The following is a 15,746-nucleotide window of genomic DNA, read 5'->3' as shown; positions in this document are numbered from 1 at the left end:
AAGAGCAATTACGGACTTTTCAGATTGTGACGATTGTGGTTTCGTCGGTCTGCATTGTTTTAGGTAAGAAAAGCTTTTTAAATATTTAAGTTATCAATTAACCTTGGTAATCTGTTTACACTAGCACATTGAACATCAAAGGTTACTGTCACATTACAATCTGTTATTGCACCGTTTAAAATTACTAAAGATCGTTAAAATGGCAATTAATTTTTGGGGGCAGTGCAGCTGGTTGCTTTAGCGCTGACATATTTTGACCTAGGAATGCAAAGGCACACAAATATGGATATGCCCTGGTGTAGAATGAGTATATGACAAACATCAGTTGAAACAAACTGTGATTTAAAGTAAACCCTTTTAAAACAGTATTCATGCTACTCGAAAATGATGCTTGGTACTATAAGACTTATATACACCACAACCTTGGTCTTGCCCTTCTGAAATTTTTTTTTGATTAACGTTGACAGTTTTTCCTGCTTTATAAGATTTCATTCAGGGATTTGTTTGATGAAATAGTTGATAAGGTCACAAATAACTTCACTTAAGCGCAAAATGCCTTTTTCTGATTCATTGGAACGGCCTACCGTAGTGTGCTATTCTAATTTGACTTTAAACCATAAATTATCAAACTGTGAAACCGTAAAAAACAATGGTTGTCAAAATTATTTTATTGTAAAACATTGTTTCAACTTATATTTACAAAAATTGTCATGCAGCTCAGGTAATTAATGGTTTGTGATGCGAAATGGTGATTTCAGTAATTTCCGATAAAACCGACATTTTTAGGTAAATATAGTAGGCGGCTTATTGTAAAGTTTAAACATACTACATTAATAAATATTTTGAGATATGTATTTGTTTTTCTTTGTAGTATTTTAAACAAAAATAATTACCCGATATTTTTTGAATAATACAATCATTATAAAAAAATGTTGTCTATATTTTAATCAGAAAGCGTGATTTTATTTTTTGTAAAAATAGACTTGTAAAAAACAAATTATAAGCTAAGAAAGACAGCTTTATAAAGTAATATGAAACGCGTCCGGATATTTGCTTTCTAATTACATACTCAACGGAGGTTTTACGCACAAAATAATCAAACAGTTTACAGAGTGAACGCGCAGTTAACCGACATTAAACACAAGACAAAAGCAAACAAAGTGTGAGAATCACCCCAAGGAAACCCGACTGCTCGCCCATTCCTCGGATGTATTCACTTCTGGGCTTTCTGAACCCTCACTTGTGGTGCCATCCGATGTCTTGTTTCGTTTCTTGAGCTTGCAACAGTAGACGCTGGTTCCGATCAACACGAAAACTTGAAAGAAGAAAAGCCGGAAGTTAGTTTTGGAACCTAATGGTTTTAGGTCGTCCTTAACAACAGTATTTAAAAGTACTCAGAATGTTTGGTATTTATGGTAATAAACAAGCAATATATATTCTAAATTAGGGGTGGGCAACCTACGGCCCGCTGGCCGGATCCGGCCCGCCGATGTAATTCATCCGGCCCGCCGCCTCTTTGACAAGTTAGGCACGAATCTATTTCACAAACATTCTAACTATTTTAACTACGTAAGTTCAAAACCAGAATGGTCATTCTACATCCGGTTTGTTTATGTTTTAGTGCTTTCTTTTGAACTAGATCCGCTCTTCTTTACCCTTGCGCCGTGGAAAGCTGCCAAGTGCGTCGCGGAAAAACGGAATATGTATTCAAAAATATTGGACATATACTTTTTAAAAATTTTTTTTCGGCAATGTAAACAGAAATGCCAGTATACCAAAAAAAAAAAGATCACGCTCGCTTCGCTCGCACGGTGTGCCCGGACTTTGACAAGGTTAACAAACACTGAGCTAGATTAACTTTAAATGTTTTCGCGTTCCCTCGAAACAGTTTTGTTACACTTTTTTATTATTAGTATGGATGACGACGTGTGAACTGGAATATCAAACCAAACAAACGTTTTTTTTTTTTTTTTTTTTATTTTTTTTTTTTTTATAGGTGTCGATGTTAGCCCTTTATTATCTTAAGGCCCGGCAGAAAATACTGATTACGTAACCTCTGCTAGCATTTTCCTCAAATGATTAACCGTAATAGCACGAAATGTATGTATTGGAAAAAAAGTTCAATAAACGTATTGCTAAAACATTCATCAACTGAGCACAATGTATGAAAACATTTGCATGACTTATTGCGAAAATTGTATAAAAAGCCATTTTTAGAACCACTGGTCTATAGAATGTTGATTAAACTTAATGTCGCGTAAAACTTACGTAACACTCCGACCGCAACCCCAAGAGCGATAGTTGAAATCCGGAATGTTTCGATTTTGGCGTCAAATTTTCCACCTGTAAAACATTTTGCACTAATCATTTAATATCTTCACAACTCAAAACGGTCAAATTGAAATCCCCAAGCACACGTAACAGGCCATCAAGGCATACTTATCGAAATTTTTCACAAACATATAGTTTTGAATACACAAAACTGGGAACTTACGTTGTTTGAATAATACTTTTTACTAAGAATAGTACTGATTTTTTATTTAGGTTTTCCCTAAAATAAACGATTGGGAAAGCAAAAAAACTGTGACACCATTTAAAAAATTTAAGAAATTTTCATACTTATAGAAATTTTTGCCCCAAGGCCAACAACAATATTTGATGAAATGATTTACTTCCAAGGCCATATTGGGTTTTATTTTATTTGACAAGTTTTATAGCATAGAGACGCATCGAACATTTTACGTGAAGCAGTAGGCCTATTTACTTGTAGTGGGCATTGAAGCGGTCGAAATCAAAGTTGGTTTTTCAGTTGTTGTAGATTTTTCAGTTGTTGATTCTATCGGTTCTGGGCTCACTGTGTTAAAAAATATTTTTAATTTAAACTTACCAAACTAATAGATGTCTTGTTTAATCTTCCATCGGCAAAACTTAATTTAAGAAACTTTTAAAAACTACAAAATAAAACATGTGTAGTACGAATACCAAAGCCCATACGGAAGTAGGTATCATTTTGAACGTTTCGAATAACTCTTATTTATAAAAAAAAAAAAAAAAACAAACATGGACGAAACTTTTACAAAATGCTATACCTACTTCTGATGGGTTTTGATATTCTTATTTTGGATTAAAACAACCTCCAACAATTAATTATGCTGCAAAAACACATGTATTTCGCCTAATATGTGTATATAGGGTGCGTATATATGTTTTAGCTTAACATATTAACATCAAACACAAGTAATTCCTAGTAAGCGTACATACCAGCAGACGTGGAAGCGTAATTGGTTGTTAAACCTAATGGATCTGTTGTACTTTCGCCTGTTGTACTTGTGCTTGTTGTACTTTCTCCTGTTGTACTTTCGCCTGTTGTAGTGTCATCAATTTCTGCTTTGACGATGCAAGTGCTTACACAAATTATAACCCAAACAAACATGGACAATCTTACATTCATGCTGCTGTCAGTGACTTGTATGTCTTCAAAACTATTTAATAGAAAGTAATGTTGTTAAAATGTTCATATTAGGATAACAATAAACGTCCAAACACATTTGTACAGCGTTTAACATTAAACTTGATAATCTACTCGTAAAAAAAAATTTTCTTAACTTTTTCAAATATAGTCTTCTGACAATTATGTCTCTAAACAACTATATAAAACAAAAAACAGTTTTGTTAAAGCTTTTCGCAATAACATAACACCGATCTATCTATCTATCTATCTATTTACCTGTAAGGATATTCAAATTTATTGTCTAATTAATTGCCTTCTAGTGTTCCTACAAAATTTTCTGTAATGCTACACAATCGTCGTTGTATATTCTATAGAAACTGCAAATTGACGACCTTTTTTGTAAACGTATTATATGTGCGTTGGTCTCGAACCCCTCCACTTTAACGATGCGAGTTTTTGCTTCAAATTAAAACCGAAACATGAATGGCCAGTCTCACGTTAATGATGCTGTCAGTGACTCGTCTGTCGAAAAAAAAACTGTACAACAGAAATTACCATTAACAAACGTTTCAAACTAGGATTCCAACGGGTCGAAACACAGTTTTAGAGCATTTAACATTAACCTTGATAATCTACTCGTAAACTCTCGTGTTTTTTCGATCTAACTTTTCAAAGCAAAGGCTTCTGACTCCACACGAACTCTTACATCTGAATAAAGTGCATTAAACCAACTCTGCCAACATTGCAACCACGACAACAGGCTTCTGTTTATCGCGTTGCCAGGCTACTATCGCTGCAGATAAACGTCGAGCTGGGGTATCCACCTAAACCGCTTAAACTTAGCAAGCAATCATCGTACCTTTGAAGTGATTTTAAAGGGTTTAGTACAATGTTATTATATCACTGTAATTTTAGTTGTTTTGGGGGGTATTTTATGATTTTTAACTTTGTTGATTAGTGACCAGGCTTCTTTTTCGATGTTTGTTATTCGCTCTTGCAGTAACTCTGCAGGTGGCATGGTTGCCTGTCAACGATTGTTTGAACTGCGATAAGGACCGCGTCGCCAGTGGCAACGTGGCGAAATGTGGCGTGCTAAGCTGGACTTTGCGACTCTGCTGGCCCGAATAAAAACTGAATAATTGTAACTCAGAAATATTAAGAAACAAATCGCGCACTGACTTCAAAATTCGTAGAAAGAGAGTGTTATTACACAGGAAACTTTATACGGAAATTAGAATGCCCCCTATTATAGTCTACTGTAAGCCCTAAACTTAACCATGCCTTAACAATTGCTCGTAAGAGAGTTTTATTGTTTTCTGCGCATGGACAAAGTTTGTTTTTGGCCTAATTGGCAAACTTAATGTGGAAATTACAATGCCTTCGTACAGTAAGCTTTAAACTTTACTATACGGTAATAAATGCTTACTCAAGCCTATAACGTGTTGTACATCTAACAAATAGTCACATTTGTAACCATCAACTGACAAAAAATAATTTACCTAGGATAAGATGACCTAAGCTCATAATCCTTTTTTATTTAATACACGTAACTAAACACTCGTTTAAAAAAAAACGTTTTGTTTGTTGTTTTCACGTCGCTATGTTGTATACATGCAGGTTGTTAAATGAACAGCATATCCTGAAACATAGGATCCTCTGGAGCATAATGGTTGTAGGTTGTAGTAAGACGTAATAAGAATATCAAAGCCCATACAGAAGTAGGTATCATTTTGAACGTTTCGAATAACTCTTTATTCATTTTCAACATAGAGAAAAATGAATAAAGATGTTGAAAATGAATAAAGAGTTATTCGAAACGTTCAAAATGATACCTTCTTCTGTATGGGATAGGATCCTCTATTTTAGTCTTTTTGTTTAAACCTTGGATTCGCTTTGTTTACATTGAACACAATGCATAAAAACTGTTGAGGGTGAAGAGAATTCTCTTAAAAGTTTTTATAGAGAAACCAAGGTAGGGGTTGCGAAATCACTCTGCAGTATTTTGAAGATTTAACAGTTTTGAGGTTACTAGTAAATTGAATTTTTTTTCTTGCCCCCCAAAACAAGGTTTTCGTGGTCAATAAAAATGACCCCCTAAAGACGCTGCTGCGTTAGTTGGTGTTCTATGGACACCAAGCAATGTGGAGCTTTGATGATAATTTAAGTGCTTGTAAAGTTTATTTGGGCATTCGAAACACGGTCTAGAATCTCGGTCCACTACTAAATGGGCTAAATAAATCGTGTGATTAAAACGAACTTTAGCAAATGCTGGATTGATTAAGCCATCGTAATACGTTTATTGAAGTATAAGGATAGAAAGTAAACAGAACATTTTGTAACATAAGGCGAAAGTTCAATTTACCCAGTAATTTAAGCAAGGCAAAAAGAGCGATGTACGTTTAACAAAATACAATTACAATACAATCAACTACGCCAACACACGCTAGTCCTTTTTCACAAACGAGTCGGTATCGTTAAACAACATTCGAAAAAACATTGATTAACAACTTTCACTTGAACACAACGTAGTTTTATAATTATACATTGGCCTAAATAGTTAACAAATATAACTTAATTCAACATTTATTTTAGAATCATTACTGTATTTTTACAGTTGTAAAAAAGTAATACCGATGTTAAGTTTTTAAAAACATGCTATTTTCCGTCAAGAGCTTTGTAAAGTTGTTGGCCTACGATTAAAATGGTCTTGCTGCTTTTTTACTAAATATTTATAGTGAAAGCGTTGTCTTAGCAAACACTCCTAAATCATTATGCGCTCAAATATATTTCAAGCAAAATTTGGTAGCACCAAAGAAATAACTGTACAGCAAAGAATTACGAAGCGGTAAGTTCATATTTTTTTCCAAACCAAATTTGAATAATTGAGTAACTTTTCAAATATTTTTGCCCATGCAATTTTAAATATAGGCCCTTACAAATTCAGGGGGTATTTACTTATAGTTATTGGATTTTAAAATTATCTGATAAATTGTTTTCTCAATTAGATATACTTGAATTAAAATCGTTTGATATGTGTCGCTAGTCCTAACCTTTTTGGGGGGTGTTTTCAGAATATTTTTCACGATAGTCCATATTTATTACAAATAATCGCACTTTTAAGGCAGTATCTACAAGGAACTAAGGATTGCATCGACATACGTAACGTACAGTTCAGCAAAAAACATAAAAAAAATTCAACCAGCACTTTAATTTATTCCATCTCAATGTCGCCTTGTTTAATAGGAGAAACGTCATTCTTTCGCTTGTTTTTCAGCATCACGATGTAAATGCTGGTTCCGATAATGCTAATCACTGAAAAATAAAACCAAACATTGTAGTAGCATAACGGTTGGAGGTTGTAGTAATGAGGTAGTAAGAATATAAACCCATACAGAAGTAGGTAAAATTTTGAACGCTTCGAATAACTCTTTATTCGTTTTCAATTATTCGAAACGTTTAAAACCAACATATTTTTCCGATATTTCAAAACATGAGATTGGATGACGCAATGAACGTAAATTTAATATCACTTATATTAAGGTGTTTTACGCGACCAGAAAGGTCTTTATTTCCAAAGGTTTCCCAAAATACGGTCCACGTTTAATGTAACTACATTAATGAATTGGTAGTTTGCTGGTCTTAGTAAGCCTGTTGTCGCAGTCTTCTAAAATAGCTTATCGGCAAAAAAACAATCTTTGAAAAGTGCCTTTGTCAGGATATAGTTACGACTAATTTTGCAACTAAACAGTATAAAGCCCAGAATTTTAAACTTCCCTAATATCTGCGCTATCCGCTTAGCATTGCAATATATTTTGAAGCATAATGGTTGGAGGCTGTAGTAAGTACAGAAGTAGGTGTCATCTGATGTTAAAAATTAATCTAGAGTTATTCGAAAGGTTCAAAACGACACCTACTTCTGTATGGACTTTGATGTTCTAATTGCAATATATTTTGAAGAAGACTTAATTTTAAGTATTTTAAACAAGAACCATAAATTAAGTTAGCGATTGCTATAAGGGTCAATTCCTGAATGCCAAAATGCCAATAAACTAAAATGTTTACATTACAAAGTAAAATGCTACAAAAAATAGATCGCAAAGTCTTTAAAAAAATGAATACAGTAAGTACAATGCAATATTATTTAAGCCTTCCACTAGACTTACGCATTAGAGAGCCAGCAATTGTGAGAATTAGCGTCGCCAGTTGGTATTTTTCGAGCTCTGCTTCTAAAAACAAAAACAAAATAGAGTCGTAAGTTTGACACAGATTTGCCAACAAATTTATATACACGTAATTTTATTCAAGAGTACATAAATATCGGAAATACGGAATTGCGGTGATTGTGCAAGGTTTATACACTGATAGGTTTTACCCAAGATTTTTCGTGAGATATATGCTGCCATTTGTACTCTCTTTTGAAATAATTATCCGGCATTGTGCTTTCAGTAAACTAACTGTTTTACTATATGACCTAGTTAAGGTCATCAGCAATATATCAACATTTATTTCTGATTTAGTGTTTTTTGCTCATTAATCAAGAAACGATCAAATACTTTTGTTTGTTTAATGGTGAAAATATTGGACAACAACAGTGTAGTTTTTTTTTTAAATACACACAGCCCAAAAAGTTGTAGCTGATGGATTTTACGTCAGCTACTCTCACCCTTCGGATCCTTTGTTGATGTTTTATCTTGGTTTGTTGTTGTTGTTTCTTCTTGTTTTGTTGTTGTTGTAGTTATAACTACTGGCGTGCTTGTAGGTTCCTCACCAGACCCAACATCTTCGGTCGTCGTTTCAAACGTCGTTGAAATCACGTCGGTCGTCGTCTCTTGTGATTGGACGTCAAAGAAGCACGAACACAGAATCGCAACAAATACTAAACAGGTCGCCCTCATTTTGAACGAAGTAAGTTTATTCTGCATCACAGCAAAAGTAGTAAATAATTATAGTTGGCCCAGCCTTAAAAAATAAAAATACAAAGGTATATAAATAACAATATTTTAAAAGCGTTAAAATAAATATAAAGATAAATAAATAATAGTAGTTTGCGAAATAAAATCAGCTTTCAACCAAACAAAATAAAACCTATATATTTTAGGATTCATTTTAAAATTGGTAGGTTTTGCGTCTCTTTCGTTTTTGCGTTAATTTTAATAAACGATATAAAATTGAAATTAAAAAAACATTACAAAAATAACAGTTCCAAGTTTTAATGTACTACATCTGCGTTATTTCACTTCATTTTATCCTCCTTAACCTAACAGTTGCTTTCAACTGTGCTGCTTGCATCTTAAATAACTCCGATCAGCGTCCTACGCAACGACAGGTTGTGTTTTTTCGTTGCCAGGTTACAGTTACTTATTAATTTAATGCGCTACGGTGACGCGCCGGTTCATGCAATTTAAACTATAGCGCTAAGAATTGTAAACCACTTTAATATCCACTACAAAGTTATTATTGCATATATATGTTAAATTACGCTTTGAAATATTTTAAACTAACTTTACAGGAAATGTTAAACTATAAATAAAGCTGTTGCGGAATGTAAAATTTTCTTTTATGTTTAAAGTTGACACGGTGAGTGACGTTGCCAGGCAACTGTGTGTTTAAACAATGACTTTCGCGATCAGGTTAAAGATTGTCGAACACGCGAAAAATGCGGAGAAATGATATTTAATTGCAACTAAGGTAATTACTAGTTTTTTTTGTGAGAACGTTTCATTATTTCCTGTTTTACAAAAAGAACAATTTTCTACTGACTTTCGGTCGACTTATGTATCTCTAAAAATAGCTTTTGAACGTTAACATAGCGCTACGTAATCACTACATGTTTTTCTCAAATTTTGCTGATGTTCAACTTCTCATACAATCACCCAAACACTTTTTTTCGAAAAAAATTCAACATTTTTGTTTCCCATCAGGTTAATGGGCCCATTAATAATAAAAAGTATGTCAATGCAACGTCATAGGAAATCATGACGTCCAAAATCATTGTGAAGCCTTAAAGGCGCGGGTTCGGCATAGTCTTCAAACGTATGGTTCCTGTTCATCCATTAAACATTTAGTAATCGAGAATGGCACCAATGCATTGTTGATTTAACCACACGTAATCGTGCTTTCTACAATGAACCCTGGACTTATAGTGTTACGGCGAGACACGGTTGTGTGTAGTGGTACCTGTTCAGGATTTGGTTTGGGTGAGGGGCAATAAATTGTTCCGATATGACGTCACAAAGTTATTACATACCTTGACGTTCGCTTTTTGTTTGACTTTGCATGGTGTTGATCGTGGTGTTGCTACATTTCCTGATTAAGGCATCCTGTATAGGTAGCCGAAATGTAGGATAAAACAAATAGGTTGCGGAAGAGCTTCTTGTTAGTATAACTTAGCGTCATAAAACCAACTATCGTTTTTCTCGAGCGAATTTACGAGCAAATATGACACTGAAGTTAGAATTAATTGCGCGAACCTCGAAAAGCTTGCGTTTATTTGGTTTACGCGACAAAACGGTAAAAGGGTGGCGCATTGTGCACATAATTGAAATTCGCACATTTCTCGATATAATGGAGTAAATTAATTAAGGCCGTATGACAAAAAAGCTTTCTTTCAAAAAAGTAAATTTTTATTTTTGCTATTTAGATTTGAAAAAGTGCTTTTATTGGTCTGCTTTAGTTAGGTTGCCTTTATAGTTACTATTTTCATATAATAGTGGAGAAAATAGAAAATTTTGCTTAAACACTAACAAACCACTGCAAAACTACTGCAAATAAGGGAAATGAAACTTTGATTGATTGAATCATATCACTTGCAAAAATGTAAAAGTCATCAATAAGCTTTCTCTTTCATGATACACAGAGTACTTCTTGTTTGCTGTCAACTTTGCCATACAAAATATAGTTTAACGACAGTAGTATGTACGCGTTGGCTCACTAATTTAAATTCCTATAAAGTGGTATACTATACACGCAGTAAAACACGCGTTATACGGTCCCAGGTGTATAGAAGCCAATGGAAAGGCTAAAAAACTGTCGTCTCTATCGGTTGAAATTCTATTCTTAGCTTCGATGCGATACCTCCATCATTTCGCCAAACGAAAGTAAAATACAACTTTCACTATTCGATTCAGTAACAGGTCGTTCAAATCAAAACTATTTCACCACAAGAGTGTACATAAGGTCCAAGCCAGAGTGGTCAAGGCCTTATATCATCATTGCACAACTTAATTTCAAACTTTTTATTTCAAGGTTACCTGCAGTGCTTGTAAACAGGAAATCACAAAATGTTAACAAAACGTAAAACAATTTCAGAAAAATTAAACGATTGTAAGCACGAGAGTTGATATTTTACCTGGTGTGGCCCGCCAACCACATATAAATAATTTTTTAAGTCATTGATTTGAAAATCGTAAACCACTCTTGGCTGAACTGTTTTGAATGATAAATCATGTGATAAGTTTCATTTATATAAATACTAGAATTATGGGTGCGGTTATTTTGACCGTTTTTGTGAGGCCCGTCAACTATGCGTAAATAATTTTTCTCGGTCATATATTTGGAAATATTGCACCACTTTGGCTGAACTGTTTAAAAATGAGAAATGAACTTCATCATTTTATCATATTTATTTACATTAAAGTGCAGAGGAATTCACTATGCTATTTTAGTACGGTGAAAACGAAAGTGATCTTGTTTGATTTTTATGTTGTAAGCTATTTGTGCTTATCGCAAGATATATTAAGTATAATAGAAAATCGACAATTACGTTATAGGAATATAAATATATTTAACACAAAGTTTGTGATACATAATAATCCACTAAAAAAACACAAAAAGTGACTGTTTTACAACACAGTTCATGTGTAAAACCAAAAATATAATGTCGTTAGTCGCAGTATCTTCCTGAAGATATTATAAAATACCAATTTGCAAAACGTTCGTATTTTTTTGAAAAATGCAACCGTTTTTACAAAACCAACTTACATTGGGTGATAGAGGCTTTAAAATGTGTTCAGCATGTCATATATCGAAAAACGATAAGTTTGCGAATCAAAAAAATTGTCATAGCTTTGTCTACTATTAACAAATCAAACCAACATTAGATGCTAGTATTTTTCGACTGATTGCTCATGCGATTTTTTTTTTAATTTAAACAAAACGCGCGAATAAGAATCATTTTTGTCATTACCAGGGCTGCGGAGTCGAGTCGAACTCGCGACTCGAGTAAGACCACGTAAAAATACCCGAGTCCTGAGTCCGACGTGCGCATGCGCAGTATCGAATTTTGAAACTGATATTGCTGCCAAAAATGTTTTATTCGTTTTTATATTAAACTGCAAGGAAATTCGCTAAAACAAAAGTGATCATGTTCGGTTTTATGTACTTAGTAAATGGAAGATATTCTGGCGATTAAAGCAAGATATATATTGAGTATAATAGAAAAATATAAATCTGCTTAACACAAATATTTTGGCGGTATATAAAAACCTGTCTACTAATAACTCGAGTAAGACCACGTAAAAATATCCAAGTACCGAGTCCGACGTGCACATGCGCAGTATCGAATTTTGAAACTAATTTTGCTGCCAAAACACTTGTAAAAGTGATATATTATCAGTAATTCGGGTTCTTTAATCGACTCGCAACTCTGGGTATAACTAACGAAAAACATCTCTATGGGATTAAACTACGTCTTATACAAATATATCTACAAAGTTTATGTACAGCTTTTAGTGTTAAACAGCAGCAGTTCATGTCGTTTCAACTCCAATTTCCGCAAATCTCACTCATCTTTATCGTCGTTTTCTGGTTTAGAAGCATCCTCAGGTTTTGGATCTTTTTCTTGTTCCCTATCATGATGTTCTTCATCACTTGCCTCCGATTCATCAAAGCTGTTGGCTTGATTTTCTTCCCCTTGTTGGTTGGTCACGTAAGCTTCTTTGAGACCAGTTTGCTCAAGTTGAACGTCATAAACGTTGCCGACCGCCGATTGGCCGAAATGGCGATGACGTTGCAGCCTGTAGATCGTTACACCGCAAGCGACAAGACCACATACTGAAAGTTGAAAACATTTAAAACACGTTTTGATTTTCTAGCAGTTCTTAGGTTGAACAAATCGTTGCCCTAACAGGCAAACGGTATTTATTTTTCTTCCAATTTTTTTACAGTTCTTAGTTATGTATGTAGCAGAGATAAAGCAACTAGTATTAGGAAAAATATTTATTTAAAAAAAACTCATAATTTTATTTTCTGTTTTATTGCTGAACATATAATTTTAACGAGCGATCAGACTGAACAGACAAACTAAACTGACAACTGAGCAAATTGCCTTTTTTGGTTAATTAGTAAACGTGAATATCAGTTTGAAGCCGAAGAAGATTTTAACCCGGCTTGAAGCCATAGAAAGCAGTCGGATTGGGTGGGTTTAAAACGTTAAGTATTTGTATATGTAAATTATACCATTATTTACACCTCTTAAGCCGTTTTTAAAGTGTATTTAGTTTACAAGTTTGTTTTGCAAATTTACTTTACAACACGTACTTTAATAAGGAACACTAAACACGGTTCTGTTCGTATAATCATTAGTATGAAAGAAAACACCTCGGCAAATATAAGTTTGTTAGCTTAGGTTTTTAGTGGAATTGTACCATTGTTTTGTTAGAACAACTTTTATTATTTTAATTTTTTTTAAAGGTAAGTTTGCTTTATATAAAATTCCTTATGCCTTTTTTTAATGTCGTTTGTCTTAATTGCAACAAACTCACCTTGTAAACCACAAACCACAGACAAGGCGATCGTCGCCGCCTCAAACTTCTCTAATTTTTCTTCTATATCTTAAAACAAACAAAGAAAATGTCAATGTCTGAAAATAAACAAAGAAAGGTAAACAAACTAAGTCCTGTAGAATTAGTTTTATCGACCAGCGGCATATTTTCCTTAAGAAGATAAAGTGCAATTAAAATGTTTTAGGATGAAATTTAAAACTAAATTTCGACGAAATTTTAATCTTGGATGAAATTTTAAGCTTTCTTGGACAAAAATGTTAACCGACAATTTATTAATTCTCACTAGAGTTTTTAATGCGTAGTTCTTTATATTTCCATTATTTAACACAAAAATTTGATATCCTTCCCGCGATGGTAAATTCTAACAGCTTGCTGGTCCGTGATGGTCAGGGAGTACAGTTATTTGACTTTTTGTGAAACGTTTGGTAACCCCTGAGTTGTACACCATACAGTGCCCAGATACTTTCTCACCTGTGTTTCCCTTTGTGGTCGTTTCCGGCGTTGTTGGTTGTGACGTGATAACTGATGACTCCTCAGTTGTACTTCCATCCCCGCTAGCTGTAACCTCTGTAACATTACACATAATTTCTAAATAGGCGTTCTATGCTGTTTCACAAAATCTATTTTATAGAGTAGGTAATGTCAAACCAAGATGGGGCCTAAAATAGCAAATTAATTTAGATACAAGTCAATTTTATTATTTAGAATTGGATTGCTTGCATTTAAGCTTTGTAGTTTGTAGTAGTAAGAATATCAAAGCCCACACAGAAGTTAGTAGCATTTTAAACGTTTCAAACAAATCTTTATTCATTTTTAATATAGTGAATATGTTGAAAATTGCTTGCACTATAATACTGATTCACTGTAATGCATTGTAATACTCAACAGAAAGTGAAAAATACAAACTCCTTAGCGATAAACCATTTTATATTTTAACGAAGTTAAGACGACGTTTCTGTATTTCATCTTTAAATTTTCTTATTTTAAATACAGGAATGAGGTTATTCAGTACCGGATCGCACAGCCGTACGTTTTCTTCCCAAAATTCAAGCATTGCATTAAAAACGACATTTTATTAGATATTTCCACTTACACATGCATTTTTCCTTATTACCTACCTGTTGTAAAATCTGTAGTTTCATGAACGGTTGTCGATGGATCTGCGACCGAAACAGAATCTAAAACGTAGGCCAGAATTAAAGTAAATAGTACTGAACAAGTTATTTTATTCATATTCCGTTCCCCACCTGTTGATTGGTCTGTACTTTCAGGAACAGAAGTCGATTGATCTGCATTGAAATAAAAACAAACCCAATGTTGCCTATAATTCAAACAAATAATTCTAAACAAGTTTATTTTATTCACATTTCGTTCCTGACCTGTTGAGTCAGCTGTAGTTATAGGAACAGTGGTGAGTGTTGCTGGAACTGAAATATTAGGGGCGCAGACGTTAGCCATAATCAACGTTAAATAAGTGGTATAACCAATTTCGTTACCAACCTGTGGTATTTTCACCAAAATCAGTCGTTGATACAACATCTGAAATAGAATCACAACATTGGTCGAAATCAAAATTAAAACTACTTAACAAGGTATTTTGCAATGAACGATGCACACACATATTTGTACAACAACTGTAATCTAGTCTTTTTGAAGCTGCTTTTTGACCAGCGATAATGGCTTAGATGTCATAGTACACCGAAAAGCCATTGCAGACTAATCGAATCTGTCGATCCATGTTGCAAGCCAGACAGGCTAGAAAAAAAACTAGTCTGCAGTGAGGTTCGAACTTACGACCTCGGACATATCGCACTTCACGTAATTCTATATACTTAAGTTAAGTTATATTAATTTCTTTACAAACCTGACGTGGTGCTTGCTGTTTCGTCAATGGCAGTCAATCGTTCAACACATAAAATAGAATCACAAACATTGGTGAAATACAAATGAGTAAGTGATAAACATAGTATTTTATTTGTTCTGTTACAAACCTGTGTTGCCGTCTGTAGTAACATAAGTGGTATTCGTTAGTGGCACAATTGTAGTAGAATCACAAGAGTTGGCCAGAATCAAAACAAAAAGTGCAACGTAAGCTAATTTCTCCATTTGGCCTATTTTGCCTTCTCTTTAAATTTAAATTATGAAGAAAACCAAAGAAACCTCTGCAAAATGAAGTATAACATGCGCAAAAAAATCATGTAGCCTAATCGCTGAATTTTGTAACAGTCTGTGATTGTATTTATGTATTCAGAACACTTTATTTGTTATCTCTTGTTGGTAACTAACTATATGGCTTAAATATTGGTTGATTAATTTAAGTGGTCTGCGCCAATACTAAACTTAACGGCACGGACAAGTGGCAATTATGTTGCAGCAGACCTAAGTACTATTAAGGAGTATTATATTTTGGTTGTTTTTCTAATATTTCCAGTTAAATCCGATAAAGTTTTGTTTTAAAGGACGGCTTAGCTAGGAAACCGGATTTTTTAATGTCTTTCTTGTTACAAATATTG

This window comes from Ascidiella aspersa, chromosome 1 (genome assembly GCF_963924565.1).
Source record: "Ascidiella aspersa chromosome 1, kaAscAspe10.2, whole genome shotgun sequence".
NCBI classification, from domain to species: Eukaryota; Metazoa; Chordata; class Ascidiacea; order Phlebobranchia; family Ascidiidae; genus Ascidiella; species Ascidiella aspersa.
This window is presented reverse-complemented; position numbering follows the sequence as displayed.